The sequence below is a fragment of the Nymphaea colorata genome, chromosome 3, assembly GCF_008831285.2.
Source record: "Nymphaea colorata isolate Beijing-Zhang1983 chromosome 3, ASM883128v2, whole genome shotgun sequence".
NCBI lineage: Eukaryota > Viridiplantae > Streptophyta > Magnoliopsida > Nymphaeales > Nymphaeaceae > Nymphaea > Nymphaea colorata.
In genome coordinates, this window is record NC_045140.1 from 13,569,221 (window position 1) to 13,582,703 (window position 13,483).

The following is a 13,483-nucleotide window of genomic DNA, read 5'->3' on the forward strand; positions in this document are numbered from 1 at the left end:
TTACGCAAAACTTAGTAAGGATTACAAATGCTTTATTACATCTTTGTCTAAGTCTGTGATTCCCAGGTGTGTGGAAGATGCTAGAGAGGATCCCAAATGGCTACAGGCCATGACAGAGGAGATGGATGCCTTGGCAAAGAACAACACTTGGGAAGTAGTTGATATTCCCAAGGGTGCTCATTTAGTTGGTTCCAAGTGGGTGTTCAATGTGAAATACAAACCTGATGGTACTGTGGAACGGTATAAGGCTCGTCTTGTTGCAAAGGGGTTCAGTCAAAAATATGGTATTGATTATCTTGAAACTTTTGCCCCTGTTGCTAAACTGAAAAATGTGAGGGTTATTCTAGCACTTGCTGTACAAAAGAAGTGGAGAATGGACCAGCTTGATGTCAAAAAATGCATTCTTGAACGGCCATCTAGAGGAAGAAGTCTATATGAGCATGCCTCCTGGATATACCCAAGGCGGAAAATGTTGTCATCTCAAGAAAGCCTTGTATGGATTAAAGCAGTCTCCAAGAGCGTGGTTTGAAAGACTGATGATAGTTATGAAGATTAATGGATACAAACAGGGAAATGGTGATGACACTTTATTCATCAAGCAGAGAAATGGCCTGGTGAGTCTTCTTCTTGCATATGTTGATGATATGATTGTCACAGGTGACGATGAAGAAGAAAAAAGGAAGATGAAGGAGAGGTTAGCTGCTGAATTCGACCTTAAAGATCTGGGTAAACTAAGGTACTTTCTGGGGATAGAGATTGCTCGATCAGAGACAGGGCTTGTTATGAGCCAAAGGAAGTACACTCTGGATTTGTTAAAGGAGACAGGTAAACTTGGATGTAGGCCCTTTCTAACTCCAATGGAGTCTGGCACTAAGATCAGCATCAAAACTGGCAACATCCTGGATGTGGAAGGAAAAGGACGGTATCAGAAGCTGGTTGGTAGGCTCATCTATCTTACTCTAACTCGCCCTGATATCACTTATGTTGTGAATGTTTTGAGTCAGTTTATGCATGCTCCTACTGATTGTCACTGGAAGAGTACATAAAGAGTGTTGGGGTACCTGAAGAATGATCCAAGGAAAGAATTACTATATACTCAGCAAAACCAACTTAATATTGAAGGATACTCTGATGCAGATTGGGCAGGGTGCACTGATACTAGGAGGTCTACCACAGGGTACTGCATCTTTCTGGGGGGTAACCTGGTTGTATGGAGAAGTAAAAGGCAGGAAGTTTGTTCTAGATCCAGTGCTGAGGCTGAATACAGGACGGTTGCTATGGGAGTTACAGAAATGTTATGGTTGAAGATCCTTCTAGCAGATATTGGAGTTGAAATTGAAGAGAAGATGAAGATGTACTGCGACAACAAGTCTGCGATTAACCTTGCAAATAATCCCGTCATGCATGACAGAACTAAACATGTGGAGATTGATCGCCACTTCATAAGGGAACGCATAGATTCAAAGGAGTTGATCCTGCCTTATATGAAGTCTGAAGATCAAATTGCAGATGTTTTAACTAAAGCCTTATGTACATCCCAATTTGAAAAGAATGTGAGCAAGCTTGGCATGTTTGACATGTATGCCAAGCTTGAGGGGGAGTGTTAGAATATTGTACACTGGGAACCGGGTCTGGATATGAACCCGGTCCCATGGGCACGGGAACCGAGAGTGGCTCGGTACCCTAGGCGGGTCTCCCTCTTATATTCGCACTTATTGTTGTTTTTGTTGATTAAGTGAAAATAATCTTCTCTCTCCTAGGGTTGCGGTTTTGCCCCTAGGTTAGAGCTTCTCCGTGGTTTTTCACATCTCCATGAGGTTTTCCACATATATCTTGTGTTTTGTCTTTGTTTTCCTCTTCCATTGCGTGTTTCTACAGTTCACAAAATAATCCATCAATCACATCACAATCTTAGGATCCCACGATCCTAGGAACACACATTCACACATTTGCCTAGGCAGGAATTTGCCTGCAATGCTGCCATACCTGTCGCGTGCCCTCAAAACTCTCCAAAATGCATCGAGCTTTGAATCTGGTCGCTCAAGGTCGACGAGACGTGCCCGGTGTACCTGCAGACATAACCACAAAATAAGATTTCTACTAGATACCTATACGATCCAAACAAACATAAAACAAAATCATTGAGGCACATGTCATCGCATCAAGAAGGTGTCGACGAGTATTGTCGACCTACAAGCCCTCCAATAGGCCTCCTCCTAACCTTTTGACGTTGCCACTAAACGTCAAAATTCACTGTTTCGATCAATCCATCACAACCCAATTCTCATTTGCTTTTTTTAGTCGATGCATCAACCCCATAGTCATATCCAACTTACGTATGCTTTCCCAAATAACTCCAAGATACACCCGTTCACAAAAGCATGTGCCACGTGCTCACTAAGACAGTTCTAAATCTTCCCCACAACATCACAATCTCTACCATGCTTCCTTATTGCTTCGAAAATCAACACCTCAAGCTTAAAAGATCAATATATACATGAATCATCGTTTCTCCAACATAATCCTAAACTTTCCCCAAAAAGCAAAGTCGCTAACATGAATCATCAAATTCTAAATTCTAGCATGCTCAAACAATAATTATACACACTCCAATAGAAAATAATAGTTGATTTAGGCTTGGTTAAGCCTCGCTCACCCTAAAATTAAAGCCTAGACTGCTGCAATCCTCTCGGCAGCCACCTCAAGCGTTCAATCGATCCCCAAGCGACAAAAAATCGTGCAATGCCGCCTCCACCAACACCGTCTAAATACTGTTACGAGGAAAAGAACACATCCCCCAAGCTGGAATCCTATCAAACAGTGATAAAATCAGCGAGGAAGATTGCTCGGTTGGGGAAAAAGGGAAAAACAATCAGAAAATGGGGAGAGAGAGCTCAAGTAGGGAGCGTGTGGGCAGGGAGAGGCGTTGACAGAGGGAGGCAGACAGAGAGAGGGTTCGGACAGAAATGGGAAAAACGGCAGTGAGGGTGAGAGTGCGTGAGAGAGAGAGAGAGAGAGAGTGAGGGTGCTGACAGAGAGGGAAGAATGCAGGCAGAGGAGGTGCGTGCAAGGATGCGTGGGAGGAAGAGGGAGAGCATGCGTGGAGGGAGAGAGAAAATGCTGCAGAGAGGGGAGGATGCGCAGGAGGGACAGGGAGGGGGGAGGCAGGTATAGAGGGCGAGAGAGATTACCCACGAGCTGCCGCCGCCGGTCCTAGCCACCGCCACAACCACTCGTCTGCCCACTTCTTCCATGTTGCGGTTGTAGCAGAGGAAACAGTCGAAGAAGGAGAAGAAGAAGATGCTGAAGAAGTCGAGGGAGGAAAACTCCCTCGCGCGACGGGCTCCCTTCCACGAGTGGAGCTCGGGTCCGGGTCTGGACCCGCTCCAGCCCAACCTGTCTTAACAAAAGGAACGAGCGTTACAACGCCGTTCCCCCATTCCTAACATGCTGCTCAGCAATCTGAGTCGCCCAGATTGAAGACGCAGCTCTGATTGAATTGGAGTTCCAAAACGTAGACTGATTCCTCCAAACACAATAGAAGTAACAAAGATGTAGCATCGTTACTAAAAACCTACGAGTTTGAAATCCCAGTCCGCCAAAATACCCTAAAAGCTGCCCCCGGAGACCTTCAGTAGAGCTTGCTCGGGCCGCAAAGGACTGCATTCATGATATCAAGGATAATCATGTAAACATGAATAAAGTATCCCCGACATTTTATCGGGACTTTAGTTTTTTCATGTTTTCCTCCTTCATATTTTATTCCATTTCTTTCTCTTGTTGAGGAAAAAACAATCTTGTCTGATGAGCAAGTAGAGTTGAAGCAAACACCTGTTGGGGGCTAGGGTCACCCACCTAATTCAATGATCCAAGTCACAAAAAAAATTTGGTCTCAACAATTCACAAAGAAAACATTGTCCTTCTTACCATTATTTAATTTTTAATTATTTATTTAAATCTAACAATCTTGCAACTACTTCTAATTTCGAGCCCAATCCAAACTATCGATGAAGAAAGAGGGATCTACAGGAGGGTGAAGCTCCTTTCTATAAGGGGGCACTCATGTTCTTATTATAAGTATAAGATTATAAGATAGTGATTTTATCCGCATATGTTTGTTTGGTAAAAATAATAATCTTCTCCCTTGATCATCATTCAAAATGAAAAGTATTCAATTAAAACATGAAAACGTAACTGAATTGGTCCTAGTTACTCTAGCTACTTTGAAATTCGATGGTGTTTTTCATAGTAGTCCAAGGGATTGGTTCACGTTTGGACATGCTTCGTTTGCTTTGCTTCTTTTTCGGCCACATTTGGCATGGTGCTAGAATGTTGTGGCCAATTGGGTACACCAGCCCAAATAAATTGTTTTATTTATGTATGAATACCTCTTTAACTTTTATTATTTATATATGGGTGCCCCTTAAAGTTTAAGGTTGAAACTATTATTAATCTAGAGCCTCCTTGCATACCAATGGAGCACACCTAACTCTTACTTGTAGGAAGAGATGTTTCCTGCCCATTGCACTAACCCCCTCGGAGATACCTTCATCTTGGAGTCCAGGAGTTACCGTTAAAGGGTTTAATAGCTGATTCCACAAGGCTCAGACCAGGGTTTCTCTTCAAACCTTGTGAAGAAAAATGTGACACACAGCTAGGTGACTGCAAATTATGCACCAAAGCAAACATGTGGTCTTCAAGATGACTCAAATTGTATCCTCCACATTTCCACATGCAGTTGTGGGAAGTGATATATGCTGCCTTTGATGCAAGAAGTGGTTCCAGTGGCCTTTGAATAATGACACAGCTCCAAGATAAGAGAAGGAACTCAATGGTTTTCTTTGTAAAGAAAAAAAACGTACAAATAACAACTTTCATATTGGGGATCAATGTACACTTTGGTTACACAACATGGTCAGTCGAAGCAGCCTCCTATAGCCTCTCATTCTCATGTTACAAGGATCCTTCCCTTAAAGTTCCAAGTTACTACAATCTGCAGAAATCTTGTGAGTGAATATCATACAGGAAACATCATAATTGCATTGGCCACTTTTGTTCTATGCTCCCTTTCAACATACAAGAGATGACAATAACAGTCTAACTGGAAGACACAAAGAAATCAAGAATGTGATCGCACAAGCCCGAAAGTACAGAGGGATCTGGACCTGAAGAAGTTGCTAAACAGAAACTTGGTGCTAGATTCTTGAGGAGCAGAGTTCAGACCAGCAGAGTTGTGTCTCACTTTAAGAATTGTTTGTCCAATCACTGACCTTATCGCGTCAATTGTCTTTTCATCAACAGGATGCCCAGAGGCACCACACACATAGAAAGTGTTGATTGCTTTGCCCCCTCTGGTTGTTACTTCTGCTCTAGTGACAGATAAACTATTCTCACGAAACAGCCTTGTGACATCCGAAAGCAGGCCAACTCTATCAGTGGCACATAATTCGAGCTTCAGCCCCTGAAATTCCCAACAATTTAAGAAGGAATGAGTGTTGAATGGAAGAATATGGGCAAAAGCAAAAGTTGGGAAACAACACCTACAGGGTACACCGCTACAGAAATCAAAAACGCCAAATTATAAGGCCAGTCACAGGAAGAAGAAATGTTAAAACTTAAAACAGCATTTTTCATTCTTAAGATTAAAGAGAATAAAGAAATCTACACAAATAATGATTCCTATATCTCAAATCTAGATATCAGATATTCTACAGTTGCTTAAATTAATATATATGGACAATTAAAGGGTGATGTTCTGAACTACCTTGTGTACACTAACTCCTTCTGTTTAATATTTTAAAAATGTAACTGGCCAAAACAATGAACCATAATACTGTAATATTCAAGGATAAAAAACAACCTGCTCATCATGAGCGCTGAAATTGAAGATCCATTCATAGCAAATGCAGTTGAGAAAAGATTCACTTAAGACATTTCCAAACATAGACATATTAATTAATAATTCCATGACTCTGATTCTAAAATTCAAAATGTTTTGCAAAACCCTATATCAAGGAACAAATGACATTAACAGGTCCAATCAAAATATTCTGCAAAACCCTATACCAAGGAACAAATGACATTAACAGAAACAAGGACTATGAAACAAATTAAGTACAGAAGTATTTGCGATAACAGACCTCTGAAACTCTTCTCTCTGTTGCTGCCTGAAGACATTGGACAAGGCGCTGCCTTTCAGCTTCTGAATTTACAGGGCATCCATCTAAATGACAAATATAGTATTCCTTCGATGAAAAAAGTAACAAAAAGAAAAGGATTCAGACTGACATGTCATCAGACACTTTGTACAATTTCGAGAAAATGAACAGGTTTGTTTCACAAGTAATAAAAACCACAGAAAGATCTATTTTCATATTCCAATACACAATCAGTTTTAAATTTATGGAACTGGATTTGACTTGCTGTAATTCTGAGGGACTATCTAGTCACAGTTCAGTATTACCTGATAAGCTTCAGGTGTTTCTGCATCAACGTTTGCGTGAAAAACCACATATTGCATGTCCGTCAAAGTACATACTGTATCAAAAAGAAGCTTTGGCCTATCCCTGCAGCGAATGGTGACAACTGACAACTGAGTAGTCCTTCTCAGTGCAATCCATAACGGTTACATGAGGCCTAGACTGTCAATTATGCAGTCTTGATCACCTCTTTCATAATCCCGGTCAGCAAACATCATCTGGTGCAGCCTCCTCTCAGTGTGAGTATGACCAAAAGAAACAGTTGCACTTGCACCTCTACTTCTGTTGTTGCCTCTCAATACATTGCATAGAAGCTCCTTGATCCTAGAAAGTCTTTGTGGGTCATTAATAGGCAAACCAGTTGCTTCATCAGTTACATGTATCACTGCTCCAGCTCTAGTGTTATGGGTCCAGAGTTCAACATTCACCACATTGCACTTGAGATAGTCAAGAACTTCAGAAACTTCGGAGAGTAAACCTGGACGATCGGTACCCGTTAACTCAATTGATGTGTTCCCATTTGATGGTTGGATACCAATGAACCTTCCCATAGTATGGAGGCAAGAGGGATCCTCACCTAGAGACTGCACATTTAGTTACCCAACATCACATGCTTAGTTAAAGTTAGTAGAAAACGGAAATGTTGATTGGCTGTTTAAACAGCAACCAATTAGATTCCAAGTTAGCTTGGTTTAACATAGCATAGGAAATGCAATGTTCAAAGGTGACTAGTTCAACCAAACCCATTCGAGGAAAAATAGAAGAAACCAACTAGTTCATTTATTCTGACATGTAAAAAAGGACACAGAGAAGGCCAAGCTTCTGTGTAGTCAATGGGGACTTCTTAACTTGTCATGCTCAGAGTTGACTTTCTGGTCTACTGACTGGTTTAAATACATTCATCTTGAATTATAAGGAAGCTAAATCTAATTTTCATGGAACTGCATTTCTTTTTTTAAAAAAAAGAAAAAACCGCTCAGATTAGCTGAGTAGTACCAAACCACTCAAGTGTTCTGAATGTGGAAATGCAAACAATTCAAGTTCACCGAAGGTAGAAATACGGACAATCAGACTCCATGGACTTCAAAACAAAAATCAGACAAAATCTCAAGAACAAGCAGACAGAAGAGGTAAGGTAACAACTGAAAATTCTAAGGCATGCTGGTGGTAGATGAAGACAATAACATGAACAAAGCAGATCAGCAGCAAACATTCAGCAAAAGCTCCAACTCAACTTCACCCCAAAAATGTTGAAAATACAGATAATTAAAATGTACCTCTCGAATGCAATCCAAAATCTTCTCATCTCTGACTTTTTTCCCCTCTGAATCAGTTACATTAAAAACTTCAACAGAAACAAAAGTTAGGAAAGAACAGTCAGATCCTTATAGTCCACATTAATGGGGAACGAAAATAGAAAAGATACTAACGCTTCAATGAAAGAACAAGTACAGTTCTCTATGAAATCGAGCTCTCAAAATAGGTTTCCTCAATAAACTAAAACTGTGGTGAAAAAGATATACTTGAATACTGGTACTTCAAAATACTTGAAGAATAGGATTTTTTTCTCATTTTGGACAACAAAATATAATAACTTATTTTGGCCCGCATGGGATTCTCAAATTATGTAAGAAATAGACGAAGATAGAATTACCATCCATGAACCAACCCCCGTCTGAAGAAATGTAGGCCTTCATGATAATGAGATTTAAATCAGTGAGTATCTGGACAACTTCCAGAAGTATGCCATGTTTGTTTGCACTATCCACCTGCATCAACCCATATAGATATAACAAGTTAACAAGAAAAAAAAATCCAAAACAAATACAAAAGCAAAAGAATTGATTAAAATCTACCCTGACAACCGTTGCGTTATTGCATGACTCATTGTCAATTACCACCCTGACGTAAAAAAAGAGGAAACAAAAGAAGAATAGAGATTAGCAGTTTTCAGGCGATTGGTAAACCAGAAACAGGGATGAGAATTAGAGCTGGGAGGATTCATCCTTCTGACTAGTTTCGCGTATTCGTCCTCCATAGTCCACGAGACGTCCATATATAGCTTATGAACCAACGAAGGAGTAAAGCACTCTGTTTCTTTTTCTTTAATTTTCTCGAAAGAAGCAAGGAGGTTCGAGTGTGGTGCCCAAAACCAGTTGTAGAAACCACCAACGTGTGGAAATCAGCAATAGGCAAAGAAACAACTCTCACCGATCTCAGGAAAAACTAGCATCCTCTCTCCCTCTCTCTCTCACTTTCTCTCCATAATAAGTTGAAGGCATTTGTGAATTGCGATGCTAGAAAAGAAAGAAGGTTGTAGCGAAACTAGAGAAGTCTCTCTCTGAGATAAGTTCGAAGGAAGCTTGTTGCTGTAGCTGAGAGAGACTACAAAATGTAGACGAAGAGGAGGAGTGGGGAGAGGCTTCAGACCCTCCTCTCCTTCACGCTTCCTTTCATAGTCCCCTCCAGGATTCTGTCGTTCACCTCGTCACCAGCTCTACCACTTCACTTTATCCTACCTCCCATCCGGACCATGTCTGGTAAAATACAGTTTTGAAATTCCCATCTTTCGGACAAATAAATTTTATATATAACATGGAATTAATCGGCTCATATATATAAATAAATACATATATCCTATATTTATTTATTTAATGTGATGTGTGCGTAGAATATTTGGCAATTGCAAAAACAAGAGAATAAATCATCAGAATTGATTTAATGAATAGTCGTTGAGAACAAATGCTCATAATTGGCTTAATTAATTGTATTAGCAGAGACCCACTTCTCAGTTTGAGTGAGGCAGGGACCAGGTTCAGATCCCGGCTAAAATTATCCGGTCTGATTTAAACTGTCCATTCTCATTAGCTCAGGTGTTCAACTAGTTTAGCTAATTAGGGTTGGACTCGAACTCATGTAAGTTCAACTTGTTAATAAACGAGCCGAATTTGAGTTTGATTTGCTCGAACTCGACTCAACTTGTTTAATAAACGAGTCGAATTTGGGTTTGATTTACACGAGCTCAACTTATTGTATTGCCTGTTTGTTAATCTATATTAGGTAATTTTTTATGATTTTTAACACTTTTATATTGTTTTACTTTTTATTAAAAAAATAAAATGTCACGAACTTAAATAAATTGAACCTGACTTGAGTTCAAAACAATAAATATGTGACTCGAGCTGAAACTTTGGTTTGGATTCAAATCATGAAAAACCATATCCAGGGTCCGAAATCTCATACCCAAGCCTTTCAGCATGTCGTGTGAGAATTAAGCACAACAAACAAATGATATTGAATGAGGCCAAAAGTGGCGCTTTTTTTAGATCCATATTGTAATGTATTTAATTAATCTAAAGGTTAGCCGTCCGTTATGCACATGCTCTGCCATTTCACCAGTGTTTCTTTAAATCGAACTTTCCGAATGTTAAAAACTTTTAGTTAAAAAAGTGCTTTTTTAGGGTGTAAAAACGAATTTTACAACTCGAAAAATTTAAACTTTTATTGTTCCTCTGTGTTTTGTTTCATAATTTTTTTTTTCATTTTGTCTACAATGACTTTGATGTATGTGTGTTTATTTGTAACAGAGCACACCGTTCTATCAGTTCTAAATGCATGATAGGGATTTTGTGTTTTGGGTAGTATACATTTAAATCTTATGTATGTGATTTCGACTTAGTTTATGTAAATAAAGTTGAGTTTTCTTGAGGTTTTTTTATATTTTGTTTATGACGAATGCAATTTATACTCATAGCAAGTTCCTCCCTCCACTCTTTGTGTTTTTGGTTTTTCTTGCACATTATTTGTTTTCCAATTATTTATGCACTCTTTTATGCCTTGAAGTTTAAGGCAGATAGGTAACCATCATGCCTCATGGTTGTAAGAAAGTAGGCCTGTGACAATTAACATGTTAATTTATTGTTTTGTTGTATATATATATATATATATATATATATATATATATATATATATATATATATATATATATATATAAATAAAGTGATTCGATGAAAAACATATATTAAGTTAATTGTTTCTAAAATAATATTTTTAATAAAAAAAACAGCTCTTATACCATCAAAGTTTGGATAGTAGAAAAAATATTTTTTTTACAAAAATACTTAAACTAAAACACGATTTATATTAAAGTAATACTTATAGAAAACATATTAGAAGCTTCATATTTTGTGACTTTTAGCATGAATGTAAGAGGTTGGGCTTTATGTGGTAAATACCAATTACTATATATATATATATATATATATATATATAATGATTAAAATTTTAAAAATTGAAGAATTCAAACTCCTCTCCCTTTTTCATTTGCCCATGAGGTCCAGTACAGTTTTTAAACTTTAAGCAATAGTTTATTATGTTTTCAAAAAAACATATTCCAATCTCACATGTTTGAATGCAGATATTATAGTTCAACGCATGTCCTTTATGATAAATTATTTTTAATTTTTTAATTATTATTTTTTTTCAAATTCCTTATTTATTGTTCATAATCAAATTTTTAAGTTTTACTTGAAGTGCTATGAGGTAGAAATCAAGAACCTGTCCATTCCCAGCATGACTTCAACGTCTGAAAACATGATTCATCCCCTGTGACGTAACCCGTTGAGGTCACGCTTGTGACGGATCGGTCACTAATTTCTAATAAATGTCATTAATTAGTGATCAATTAATAAATATGTGCGTTGTGCAGTGGGGAGCTAACTATTGCAGTTTATCATTTTATTATGAATTTTCCATCCAAAGTTTAGCATATAAAAGTCTTCATACATGACTGGTCGTTTCCAGGCAACCATGCACCCGTTTCCAGGCAACAAGGTTAACGTGATGGTTGCGGCCTCAAGTTGGGTATTTGCTTAACGGGCTTTCGCCTGAACCGACAGAGCTAACTAGCAGCCTCTTTTATTTTGATGGCTAATTTAATCAATTATCGAGTTTTTTGGGGTAGAGTTAAAATTTTTTCATGAAAAGGGCTGAATTATACTTTCAAGATTTGATAGGGATCAAAATATCATTTTTCAAAATAAGACAAATGAAATTTTTAAAAATTTACATATAAATTTTTTTATTTTTTTATTTTTGAGTGGTGTTGGGTCCTTGCTGCCTTGGCTCCACCCCTCGCACCAATGAAAATCGGATTTGACAAACTTAAGATAAACCTTTCGGATGAAATGAAATCAAAGAGGCAACTTTTTTCCTTTATGAATCATTTGATTACTCCGTATTGAAAATCCATGGATCTGCTGTAGAATGACATGACATGCTTTTGCTTATGTTGCAAAAGATCCGTGATAAAATCAATGGTTCATCAAACTATTTAAATTTTTTTATTTTACTTCATTTTATTGAGAAAAAGGTTTGATTCAAGATGGAAGGGGAGGGTCGAATCTTAAATCCATGGTTTTCAAATCACAGTTATCTTAAATTTGAGGCTATCAAAACCTCTTAAATGATTGTATAAATATCTCTAAGAAGGTCAACATAGCAGACACTTTGAATGTTGGTAGGTAGCCAATTTTCTATTCAAATTTTAAAAAGTAATTTTTTTGTGCTTCAAAAAAGAAAACAATGCCACTAGGTGAATTATAGCGAAAACGTCACCCTGAAACACTCAAAAGATGCCATCAAGACTAAGAGAAAAATGTGAAAGGCTTTACTAGCTAATTTGCCACATTTATTTCAAAGTTTTTTTTTCGTTAAAAATACATATTTTCTTAAGGCTTTTCTTGTGTTGATAATTTAGGGAAAATATTTAATACATTGGAGTAAAAATATTTAATACATTGGAGTAAATCGAATTCAAATTTGAATTTGATCGGATATCATTTCTTAAATCTGAATCTGATCTGATTTGTTGGGAATGGTTTGATCTGATATCCAATCCCAATAAGATATGTTGGCATTTTTATCAATGCAACTTTCCTCGAAAAATTGAAAGGAAGGTTTTTAGATCTCACTCTAGTTGTGAGGTTGAAGTGAAAATTGAAAACTTATGAAAATCAAAGTTGAGGATTCTAACACAAGTTTCCACCTTGTGATTCCTTAAACAATTATTTTCTAAAAAAAATCATAAATTTGAGCAATATTGTCCTCATCATAGCAAAAAAAAAAAGACTCCACCAAGAAGTTTTGAATGCGGGTTGTTTTGGACCTCATACAATTCAAACAGTCATGAGCAGTTCTTAGGTGCAAAAGAATACCATAAACCCTAAGAAGTAGAAGTCCATAACTTGTATAAAATTTGAATTTGGACCAACCTATATATACTAGAAATTGAATTCAATTGAAACTTGGTGCATCCCAAAATCTAAAACCCTAAATCAAAATTTGAGAAAAAACTAACATGCCCATATTCATGTGGTATGAGGAAATCATCCATAAGTTTGAGTCGCTTTCTTTTACATACCATTTTTTTTTGGTAATGTAGGCAGTTCTATGTAATATGTGCAAATTGAAGGTCATGTTTGGATGACACCCTCAAATTGGGTTCTGAGAGGCAAAACGTTGTTTTCTTTCCTTTTAAAAGTTGAACAAATTTTCTCTCACTTAGATAATGAGATACTCATTTTGTTCACCCAAAATACTCATATCTTAATACTTTGACAGTAATGAGTTTGATAATAATCCAAATGTTATTATTTTTAGATTATTTACTTAAAAGCAGACCCTGTACCCTAAAGGATGAAAGACTGAGTAGGGGTTTTGGCATTAAGTTAAGCACGGGCTCTCCTCCACTCACCCGAAAATCCCAACATTTTGCTCCTTAGGCCCAAGGTTCTCATTGGTTTGGTTAAGCCTCTATATCGGCGATGTCCCATGAGTGTTTTATGCAAATCCAATACGATTTTGAGATACATGACTCCAAGTTTTCAGTCATAAAACAATATTCAGTAAAAAAATATTGTCATACAAATTATGCATTTGTGACTTGTATAATCTGATTAATCTTCTTAAAAGCTAGTTCAATTTTGTGCAATTTTTACTTAATT

General features: G+C 37.5%; 1 pseudogene; it reads right to left on the reverse strand.

Moving 5' to 3' along the window:
* Positions 1–4,861: 4,861 nt before the first annotated feature.
* On the reverse strand, positions 4,862–8,988 carry LOC116249880 (ACT domain-containing protein ACR4-like; annotated as a pseudogene).
* Between the last annotated feature and the right edge of the window lie 4,495 nt (positions 8,989–13,483).